The sequence below is a fragment of the Rattus norvegicus genome, chromosome 19, assembly GCF_021556685.1.
Source record: "Rattus norvegicus strain SHRSP/BbbUtx chromosome 19, alternate assembly SHRSP_T2T, whole genome shotgun sequence".
NCBI lineage: Eukaryota > Metazoa > Chordata > Mammalia > Rodentia > Muridae > Rattus > Rattus norvegicus.
The window spans coordinates 46,363,551-46,375,580 of record NC_141552.1 but is presented as its reverse complement, the minus strand read 5'-3'; the positions used below and the strand labels follow the sequence as shown (position 1 = coordinate 46,375,580).

The 12,030-nt window shown below is 37.1% G+C and overlaps 1 long non-coding RNA gene across 2 annotated transcripts in view; it reads right to left on the bottom strand.

The window, feature by feature from the left end:
- Window positions 1-11,820, bottom strand: part of LOC147999428 (uncharacterized) — an 82,710-nt gene extending 70,890 nt beyond the window's left edge. For both annotated transcript variants that reach the window (XR_015644106.1, XR_015644107.1), the window contains exon 1: window positions 11,729-11,820. This is a non-coding gene — a long non-coding RNA (uncharacterized LOC147999428). The remainder of the gene's footprint in view (window positions 1-11,728) is intronic.
- Between the last annotated feature and the right edge of the window lie 210 nt (window positions 11,821-12,030).

The following is a 12,030-nucleotide window of genomic DNA, read 5'->3' as shown; positions in this document are numbered from 1 at the left end:
TAGAATCTTAACGTCGCCCGCCATATTCTCCTGCCACGGCTTCTCTCCCTCCTTGCTCCACATCCTTGCCAGCATGTGCTGATAATCGATTTTTTTTTATCTTAGCCATTCCGTCAGGTGTAAGATGATATATCAGAGTTGTTTTGAATTGCATTTCCCTGATGAATAAAAACTGTGAACATTTTTAAGTGCTTTTCAACCTTTAGAGATTGATCTGTGAAGAATTCTGTTTATTTCTGTACCCTATATTTAAGTTAGGTTACTCTAGTTTCTTGAATTCTTTATATGTTTTGTTAGATTCTTTATAAATTTTGCATATTTGTCCTCTGTCAGATATGGAGTTGATGAAGATCTTTTCTTGGTCTGTAGGCTGTCTTTTTGTCTTACAGAAATTTTTCAGTTTCATTAGATCACACTTATCAATTGCTAATCTTAGTGCCTGAGCTGTTGATGTTCTGTTCAGAAAGTTGTCTCCTGTGCCAATGTGTTCAATATTTCCTCTTCTATCAGATTTAGTGTATCCAGATTTATGTTGAAATTTTTGATCCACTTTCACTTGAATTTTGTGCAGGGTAATAAACATGAATCTATTTGAATTCTTCTACATGCAGACATCCAGTTAGACCAGCACCATTTGTTGAAGGTGTTTTCTTCTTTTTCACTGTATGGTTTTGGCCTCTTTGTAAAATCAAATGTCAATAGGTGTGTGGGTTTATTTATGGGTCTTTGATTCTTCAAAATTCTACTCATGAGTTAATGCTAATGAAAGACCCCTGGAGCGGGGAGACCCTCACTCTAGTCTCAGGATGATGCGATCCCACAAGAACTCACTTGAGACCGGCCTTGCTGTAATAAACATGAGGTTTATTGATAGGAACCAGTGCACTGGGGTCGAGACTCATATCCCACGCAGGGGCAGTGGAGTTCGACCCCCAGTAACTAAGACAAGGAGAATTTAAAGGAAGAAACCGCAACCCCAGCGGGTAGGGAGGGCATCATTGGAAAATGTGGAGAATACCAGTGAAAAATCACAAAGAGAAGCTTCCTGCTTCTCAAGATTATTTTTGAAGATTTTAATCTAACTTTATGGTCAGCTAGTACAGGTAGAGGGCAGGATCTGGAATTTGAGGTATTTAGGGGTATTTTTTAAACTTCTGACTTCTTAGTTGCATTTTTTATTCTTTCACTACTTCTAATTCTAACCACACAAGCAACACCGGAAAGAATGACTTGTAAATATGCCATTACATATGAACTTTTGTTTATATAAATGAATATTACTGATTGAATAGGAAAGGTCACAATCATGTCCTGAGGACTTGGCTGCAAGCTGGACTTCAGAGAACTGATCATATCCAGGAGACTCTGATCTAATAAGTTGATTGATGCCTTAATTATTTTTTAATATGATGGTATTGTTGGATCAGGTTTAAAGATTGTAATGGGACACAGTCAAAGTTAAGTTGGTCAGTGGGGAAATACCCACGAAGGCTACATCTTCCCTGGACATTTCTTTCTTTTACAATCTGAAGTTGAGGAACTTGCTGCACATACTGATACTGGAGTCATGTTCAACCTTGCTTCCGGCCCAAAGTGATGAAGCTGGCACACTGGGAGTTGAGCTCTCTAAAATCATGAATTAATATCAATATTTATATCCATAGCTTTTTCTCTCAGTTATTTTGGTCACAGCAACATGAAAGCAAATACATACAGTGATATCCTTAGTTCTCCTACCTTTGATAAAGTGTCTGTGCATTTTAGTTTTAGAATAACTTGCCAAAATACATCTTAAGATGGTACAATATTTCTAAACACAGTTTGTCACTTCCTTTTTAATGCTTTGGTAGTCTCTTGTGTGTAATATAATGGTTTTTCTTACTTTGACATATATTTCCTTTATTGCAAATATTATCACTTCCATTGTTTGTTGGACATTTATTTAAATAATCTTTTCTGTAAATTTCAGTTTTTAACATTTAAATTGACACATATATAGTTAAGTCTATAAATCTTACATGCATGGCTACATAAAGTTTTACATCAACATATTCTTCCCAGAGTAGCAGACAAAATATATACAGCATTCCAAAGACTCCCTCACACTTTTTGCAAACAAAATGCATTGCTACCTCACCACACTCGAGGGGAGAGTCACTCTATTCTACAGCCGTCCATCGCAGAGAGAAACTTCAGCTGTTGTAAGTTTAAAAAAAAGTTTGCATAATAAGGTCATTGATGTGTACTTCATTCACTAAGTGTTACATGTATTAAGGTCAGTTATAGAGTAGAAAATTGAAGTGGTACAAACGCTTCTTTACTTCTTGCAAATTAGAATGTTCTATCAGCCACCCCCTTCTCAGAGGAAAGGGGAGGAGAGAGGGGGAAGAGTTGTCTGAGGGGGGACTGGATGATAGGAAGATTGATATTGGGACATGAAATGAATTAATAACTAAACTAATAAAAAAGAACCTTCTGCCATTTACCATATCACTTGTTCTTTGTTTGGAACTATTGAAAATCCATTGCAATTGTATTCTTTTTCTATACCTTTTAGTAGACATAGCAATCATATGTCATATGAATATACTTATCCTAAGAATCACAGAGTCATAAAGTAGACATAATATCTAAATAATTCAAAATGGCATTCAAAGAGAAATGTACCAGCATGTATTCCCACTGGAATGACTGAAGTCCAGTTTCCATATGACATAGTGGGAGAGGGATGCTGTTTGCCAGTCTTAATTTTATTCTGCTAATTGTGAACTGGATCTCGTTTATATTTCCTTGATTGGTAATGATGTTGAATTTTTCTTAGTTTTATTGATATGTTGAAGACAGTTTTATTAAATACCGCTATTGATATATTACTCTTCTTGTAATTAGGTTATATGGCTTTCTCTTCAAGACTTGCATTCTTATTTTTTGCCTATTTATAGTATATATTCACACCTTTCTTTGATGTGTTTGCTATGAATGTGTCCTCTCAGGCTGAGGCTTGCTTTCTCTATATTTTACTTTGCTAAGGTGGGGCCTCAGTCAGGGTCTCACTGTGTTATATAGGCTAGTATCAATTTCACAATCCTCCTGCCTCAGTTTCCAAGTAACAGATATATACACCACACTGCCTCAATTACTGCAGGTTTTATGGGTCTTACTATCAAGTGTTGCATGTTTAATTTAATTTTCAAACATGTTATCCTACTGTTCTACATAACTGTAACTATGCATAACTTGCTGTGATCTGAGATTTTAGTTAACATGTATTTATTGTACTCATTAATAAGTTCAGTATAGTGTTAGACTGATTGAATCAGCCCACATAGTTCAGACTTCTTCTGTACATTCAAATTGATACTTGAGTATTTTGGGGTTTTTTAGCTTTGTTTTTTAACTTCTACTTTTGAGAGAAAACGGGTAGTACATTTTTCAGTCTGGCTTACTTCATTTAACATAATATTTCCACTTCTATCAATTTTGTTGAAAGCAACCATATTTTATTATTCTTCACTGAAGAATAATATTCCACTGAATATATATATATATATTCATATATGTGTGTCTGCATTTTCTTCAACCTTTCATCTGTTGATGAATACCTAAAATAATGCCATATATTAGCCCTAGGAACAGCTCCAGCATAAACCCATGTGTACAGGTATCACTTTCATATGCTGACTTCATTTTCTCTGAATGGTCACCCAGATATGGGATGTCGATTCATATGGTAGATCTATTTTCAGTGTTGTCAGGATGTCCATGCTATTACCATAAATGGTTGTACTAATTTAATTCCTTGAAAAGGTATGTGAGAATTAATCTTCTCATTCTTATAGCATTAAGTGACTTTGATGACAGCCATTCTAATAGGCATGAGCTGAAACCTCATCCAACCATCATTTGTATTTTCCTAATGCCTTTGAGCCTTTTCGCTGATTTATTGAGTATTTGACTCTTACTTTGAGAAATATCAATTCAGAATATGTACTCACCATTAGTTACATTGCCTTGTACATTTGCAACTGAGCTCTTATATTCCTTATATATTCTGGATATGACTGTTTTATCAGCAAGTACTCATCAAATATTTTCTTGCTACTGTAGGTTATGTCTTTGTTCATTGCTTTCTTTAATATACAGAAATGTTGAGTTGAAATTAGTGCAATCTGTCAATTTCTGTTCAGTGTTCTACATTTGATGGTACTAGTCAGAAAACCTTTGCTGGGACCAGTATCTTGAAACGTTTCCCCAAAACTTTAATTCTGTATCTTACAGTATGTTAGGTGTTTATCCCACTTTGGGTTGACTTTGGACAGGTGAAGGTAGGTGTCTAATTTCAATTTCCTTTAAATGGAAAACCAGTTTCTCATTACCATTAATTAAGGCTTCCTTTAGTGTAAATTTTTAGCATCTTTCTCAAGATCTGTGAGCTGCGGACATGTTTACATGACTCTGTCATGTTTTTGTTTTTGTTTTTTTTTTCCTGTGTGTCTATTGCTTGCCAGTACCAGACTGTTGTGACCTTTCTGGATGTATATTGTTTCTTTAAATAAGGTACCATAATGCTTCCATTTTTAGTCTTTTGCTCAAATCATTTTTTAAGAAAATACATTTAGTTACTAGCTTTCATTCATTTAGTTATTAGTTTTCATGAATGGATGTTTTGCCTACATGTATATCTGTGTACCGCATGTATACATTGGCAGTGGAGGCCAGAATCAGATCTTATCTAATAAAAGATCCCCTGGAATTAGAGTTATACATGGTTATTAGCCATCATTTGGGTGCTGGGAAGTGAATCCAGCTCCTTTGGAAGAGCAGCCAGTGCTCTTAGCCACTAGGCTGTCTCTCCAGCCCCTTGACTAAATAAGATCTTTCTGGCTATTGGGGGATGGTTGTAGTTCCATATGAATTTTAAGATTATTTTTATAGTTTCTGTGAAAATATTAATCATTTATGTGGTTTACATGGGATCTATGGCTCATTTAGAGTAGAATGAATACTAACAGTTTTATTTCTCCATGAACATGGAAGGTCTTGGGTCATTTTCTGTGTGTAGGCTTCAGGTATTTTCATCAGCAATTTGTAATATTCATTGCAAGAGCTTTTATTTCCTTAGTTAAATACTAGCTCTCTGAATGTTTGCTGTGTAGATTTGCTTTCATGATTTCTCTCTCCACAGTCTCATGACTAGACTATTAAAATGATAGCATCATTTAAATTTGTAAAAGCTTTTGATTCTCTATCTGGAAGATCTGTGAATGTAAGTAATATTCTATACAGCCTTGAAGCCTATTTTTCCCTACTTTTTAACTACTCACAGAGTGATTAAGTACCACCTCCACTCAGCATTTTTAAAGTTTGTCTTTTTCTTCATTTATTTTCCTATGTTGTTATTGTTGTTGTTTAAGCTTTGGATTTTTTTTTTTGTTTAGTAGTAGTTGTTGCTACTGTTGCTATTGTTGTTTTGAGATAGGTAGTGCAAGCTTGCTTTGACATCACTGTGTGCCTGCAGGTGACCTCAAAATCTCCCTTCTTCCCCATGCTGAGCACTGAGATCATAAGGATGATCCTAGCAATCTTCCCCTTCCTCTTTTCATTCAAAATATTGGTTATTTGTGCTTCCTTTCTTTTTTTCTAGCACTGCTTTTTTCAATTTATTGATTTTCCTATTTTTCTAGTGATTTTCCTAAAGACCTAGATGCTGATATCATTCATTTACCTTCTTCTGTTGTTCTTCTGTTGGTCTCACCCAGAGCTAGTCTACATGAGGTCTTAATACAGTTTTACTTTAGTAATGCAGCAGATTCAAGGACTGCTCATATGCAATGTCTGATGTTGTCCTCTGCATAGGTCACTCTTTTCTGTGCGAGGACTAAATATTTGGCTACTGTGAAAGGTTGTTGGCCTAGAGGATCACACCCACACTTTAATCTGGAAATGCCTGCACACTGCAAATCAAACCAATTCTAGGGCTCTTTTATTTTGTTTACTTCCTTCCTATGATCATTATCTTCCTCTATCCACTTCAGAAAACACTACTGTGCCACACCACAGGCTTCTTCATTCTTCTCCCTCTTTACTAGGAGAGAATAAATTAAATACATTTACTTAATTACCACTGGAAACAGACTTCATTTAGTTAGAAATTATTTGAGTTTTATGCACGACATTTAGAATTCTTGGGGGGATGGTATGTATGTCAATTTTAGCTTACTTCTTTTCAATTTTGATTTCTTCAAATATGATTGACTTCTGTTCACACCATTTGCCCATTTCAGTAATACTAACTCACTGTGTGTGAGCTAGTCTACTTTTACATCATTTTCCTTAGTTTAGCACCTCTCTTCCTACAACCAAGATGTTGGTAGTGGTGGTAATAATATTGTTTGTCCTGAGACTTGTTTTCCGTTTCTGACTACTCAACAGAGCTAATGTTCTTGACTTACTCTAAGTTTACATTACAGGCTCCAAATGACTAAGAATACAGCAGTGTTCCTGTCCATAGTTCTAGACCTCTTCAGAATTAGTCAAAACTAATTGGTACTCTCATAATATCAGATGCCTACCTCATGCCATTGGCAATTGGAAGAGTAACAAGAAAACTCTGGTTTGCTACAGTGATATAATGGCAGAATGTGCTCTTATCCTATGCTAAAGCAATTTCTTTTATAGACAGATTGGATTCATCAAGAAAATGTCTTCCTCCTTAGCCTGGTATCATAGTTAGGGTTTTTATTGCCATGACAAATACCATGACAAAAACAAAGTGGGAGACAATGTTTATTTTAGTTTACAGTTTCACATCATAATCCGTTGCTGAGGGAAGTTGGTAAAGGAACTCAAACAGAAGAAACATAGAGCAAGGAGCTGATGTAAAGGCCATAGAAGGATGCTGTTTACTGGCTTGGTCCTTGTGGCTTGATCAGTCTGATTCATAGTAACATCCAGGACCATGAGCCCAGGACTAACACCACCCACACTGAACTGGGTACTCCCACGCAAATATTCAATCAAGAAAATACCCCATAGACTTTCCCTAGGCCAATCAGGGAGGGAACGTTTCTCAATTGAAGTTTCCTCTTCCAGAATGACTCCAGCTCATGTCAAATTGACATACCAGCATACCTGGCATAAAATTTAAAAACTCTATACAAATGCACATGATTTAACATTAATTTACCATTTATTAAAATTTTCCCAGAATACAGACTTTTCATTCTGATTTAGTTGCATCTTTGTAGTCAAACACTAACTTAAGATCTACAGGCTCCTGGTTTAGTGAGAGCTTTGGTTCTATAGGAACACCATCAGAGAGCCCTAATTAGGGGCTTTCTTCCATTGAGATCAGTGGGCATGTGAAGTCTATATGGGAAAATGGGAATAAAGGTTATAAAGTAAGTAATTGTGGAAGATAGTTTACTCTACAAGTAATATAGACAAGGCCTACAGGAGGTGGGAAATACTAGCTGTGTCATGACTATGATGCCTCTTCTTGGCCTTCAGAAGAGAAGTGTCTGAGTCATTCCATCCCTGAACTCAAGAAATTATGAGGAAAAGAGAGGCTTCCTGCAGAGAAAACTACTCATTCGTTAAGACATCAAACATGGAGATCAATATTCCATTGTGAAGAATCAATGAACCTTTTTCAAAAGTTTGTGAGTGACTGATCTCTGCCACAAAACCGAGCCTCGGGATATTTTCAGTCCAAGCCTGTTAGAAAGACCCGAACATCAGAGATGAATGGAATAGCATCTTATCTCTATCAGAAAATTTAATGTGCTTGATATGCAGAAGTCTTCAGTGATGGATAATGTATTATGATGTCTACAGTGTTGACATGCAAGAACATGAGTGTTGGGGCTGGGGATTTAGCTCAGTGGTAGAGCGCTTACCTAGGAAGCACAAGGCCCTGGGTTCGGTCCCCAGCTCCAAAAAAAAAGAACCAAAAAAAAAAAAAAAGAACATGAGTGTTAATGGAAGGAAGGAAGGAAGGAAGGAAGGAAGGAAGGAAGGAAGGAAGGAAAGAAGGAAAGAAGGAAAGAAGGAAAGAAGGAAAAAAGTAGGGAGGGGGAGGAAAGAAGGATGATGGAAGGAAGGAAGAAGAGAAGGCAGGGAGAGATGGAGGAAGGGAGTTGGTTCATGGTGAATGATGTTTGATTTAAGGTATTATAATCTATTATAAACATCACTTTCACCATGCTTTCAAATTTGCATCACCAGTTTTGAATGAAAGGCACAAGTAATACCATTTTTCCTGAGGTGACAAAAGATGCCTCCATTCTCATATCTATTTGATGAGGGCTTAGGGAAGATGTTGACTGGATTGGTTATGGGATAACCAGAGTCCTCTGAAAATAGGTTAGTCAATGGGCCAGGTAGACCTCCTTGAACACACTGTAATTACCTGCTTGGATTCTTAATGCATATTTGATATAGATATATGCAGTCAATCATACTGGCTAGGTTAAGAAATATCAGTATAGCAGGAAACCTCTAGAATTTGCATTCTGTGGTCAAGATACTCTAGAGGAATGAAAATAAATAAAAGAGAATAAATGCTGTATTTCTTACAAGGAAATGGGGGTAGAAAAGGTCATGGTTTTATTGAATGATCTACCCCTTCACAGAATTTAAGTGGATGAAGTGCTATAAGTTTTACAAGGTGGTGCCCGCAAACACAACACATGTGTTCAGTATTTCTTTACTGCAACTGATCGTTGCAGCTTCTAAATTTTAGGAAGCACTTATTTACTTGCCTAAATAATTGTCTCAGCTCTTATTACACAGGTCACATGCAGCACGCCTTTCCTTTGCAAGGACAGTGGCTTACCCTTACAGTCCTGTCTCATTTTCCTTTCTTCTACCCCAGTTTACTGACTGACTTGGCATCAGATTACAGAGAAACAACTGTGGTTGTGTGTGGTTTTTTGCCTTTGAACTTGCAAATTAGGCCATAAAATGGATTAGATAGTAGTTATTTCCTATTGTGTTTCTTAAGTCTCATATTTTTACATGAGTAAACTAATGCTACTAGAAATTTGCAAGAAATTGGTCAAATATTTCTTGTTCACTATCACTGTAAATTCCAAGCACATGAAGCTTAGATGCAAAATTTGCCTTGACATGTGATAATCTTCAGTCATTTTGATTTGGAAGAGAACTTTTCTTCGTTTCCATTTCTGAGCATAAAAACATTGCAAACTCTTCAGCTCCCTGAAGTTCTCCTACAGGATGAAATATTTGAAATGCTGTGGATTTAGAGACTGCTAGTTGGGTTCAACATAAAATTGAGCTATCGTGACTATCTTACTCAGACTTTGATACTCTGTTAGTACATTTTACATTCTTTTCAAATCCCTGAGTTACATGATAATGAAAACCTTTCAGCAAAGCATGCTTAAACTTCTGCATAGCAAATTTTGTAATAATAACTTTCTTGCTTGGTACTTTGGGAAACAGGCAATCTTACATGCTCAAATGTGCTGTTTTTATCTTTCTGTGGCAATTTTGTTAATCTGTCGGGAGTAATGAAACAGTGAGCAGGTAAGTATTTATAATCCATTTTCATAACTGTAGCTCTCTCCAACACAGCACCAATCCCATACAAGTTTGCATTGACTAGCACAAGAAATGCCATCTCCACGAATCAGTCACCACCACTAATACTCTTAGAAAACTGTGCATGTGTCCTCCAACATGTCTGTGTTTGCAATTTTGCATTTTTCACATTTACAAAGATACATTTATCTATGTAGGTAGCACATTGAAGTATAAATTGTGGAAATAAATCTTCAGAGGCACGGAGATGACACAACACAGGAGCTGATATATAAAATGGCTAGTTAAAATGTTAGCTGGAATCAGGGTAATGGAAATTAAAATTACTTCAGGATTTCCTCCTACTCCAGTTTGAATGGCCAAGATCAATAAAACAAATTACAGCATATGTCAGTGAGGATTCAGGGGAATAAGAATACTTATTTACTGCTGGTGGGAGTGAAAACTGGCACAGTAGCCACTATGGAAGAAAACAGTGTTGGAGTTCCTCAGGAAGCTAAGAATTAATCTACCTCAAGATCCAGATATACTACTCTTGGACATATACCAAAGGGCTCTCTATCAAACTACAGAGACATTTGTTCAACCTTTGCTGCTCTATTCACAATGGACAGAAATCGGAAACAGCCTAGGTATTCATTCCACAAAGGAGTAGATAATGAAAAGGTGGTACATTTATACTATGAAATATTATTCGTCTATTAAAAAATTAAATCTCTGGTAAGATAATGGAACCAGAGAAAAATCAACTTAAGTGAGGTATTCCAGAAATATAAATATTGTGTATTTTCTCTTATATGTATTTAAGTTTTCTATATGTGTGTTATAATCTGATTAATCACAGAGGTGGGAATCTAATAAGGGACAAGTATGGAGAAAAGGATCTCCCAAGGAAGGGAAATACAACACAGTATCATAATAAAAAGAGATTAAAGAGGAAACTACACTAGAAGGATGAAATGAGGAGAAAGGCAGAACAACAGGGTACAGGATGAACTCTAGGGAAGGATGACTAACACTAAAGGCCTTCTGAAAGACCATGTGGAAACCTACTGCCATAGAAGCTTCCTGAAATATACATATATATGAAAGAAATCTAAAGGAAGCTTCCTTAAAATGGAGGTCATAATGCCCCAGCTAGACATCTTATGCTACCAAGTAAAACCTTCAGTGCCAGGAATGGGCTGCAATTTGCTAAGTCATTGGCCAAAGAGGTCCCATGGGCCTCACCTCTCCAAAGCCTGATGGTAAGGTCCTACCACTAAAGACATGGCTTAAATTAAAACACAGACGAGTAAAGCTGGTACAGAACTAGAAGCTTCAGTACTACTGCACAACAGTCATGTACTGGAAGGTACCAGAAGTACAGAATGGGACAGGTACTCATCACTATCGGGTCAAACCTTAAGACTCAGTACAACAGGATGGGACAGGTACTCATCACTATCGGGTCAAACCTTAAGACTCAGTACAACAGGATGGGACAGGTACTCATCACTATCGGGTCAAACCTTAAGACTCAGTACAACAGGATGGGACAGGTACTCATCACTATCGGGTCAAACCTTAAGACTCAGTACAACAGGATGGGACAGGTACTCATCACTATCGGGTCAAACCTTAAGACTCAGTACAACAGGATGGGACAGGTACTCATCACTATCGGGTCAAACCTTAAGACTCAGTACAGCAGGATGGGACAGGTACTCACCACTATCGGGTCAAACCTTAAGACTCAGTACAACAAGATGGGACAGGTACTCATCACTATCGGGTCAAACCTCATGACTCTGAACAACAGGATAAGACAGTTATTCATCAGTATCATGGCAAACTTCACCTACAATAGCCATCCAACCAAAAGGTACACTGGTATAATAGTGGCACAAATGTTGAGAGAGTGCCCAGGCACTTTAAAGTTGGATTTAATGTCTACTTTGTGAGATGGAGTGCATGCACAACGCTGTAACGTGACTGGGAACCTGAGATTACGTGGGTCACTGGCTTAGGGAAAGACTTGCTACTACTATTCTCCTAAAGGGGCTTAGCAGGATAATTACTGCTGATGAAATATTTCTATTACTGTAGATCAGCGTATCACTTAGTTGTGCCTCATCAGAGAAGCTTCTCCTTGCAGTTGACAAGAATTAACACAGAGACTTACAGGCGAAAAGTATGGAGAGTGTGTGAGACTTTGGAGTACTCCATGGTAAATCGGATGTCTTCATCAAACCCCTCCCCTCATGGCTCAGAGATCTATGGAAAGAGAAAGTAGAAAGTCTGAGAGAGCCAGAGGGGATTATGATTCCAAGAAAACAGTGTCTTCCAGATACAACAGAACTGATGCACGTATGAATTCACAAAGACTCGGGCAACATGTATACAACCTGTACAGGTTCAAGCCAGAGAGGTCCCAGTGATAAAAAGGGAAGTGACAAAGGATCCCACCTGTGATGGAAAAGAGCT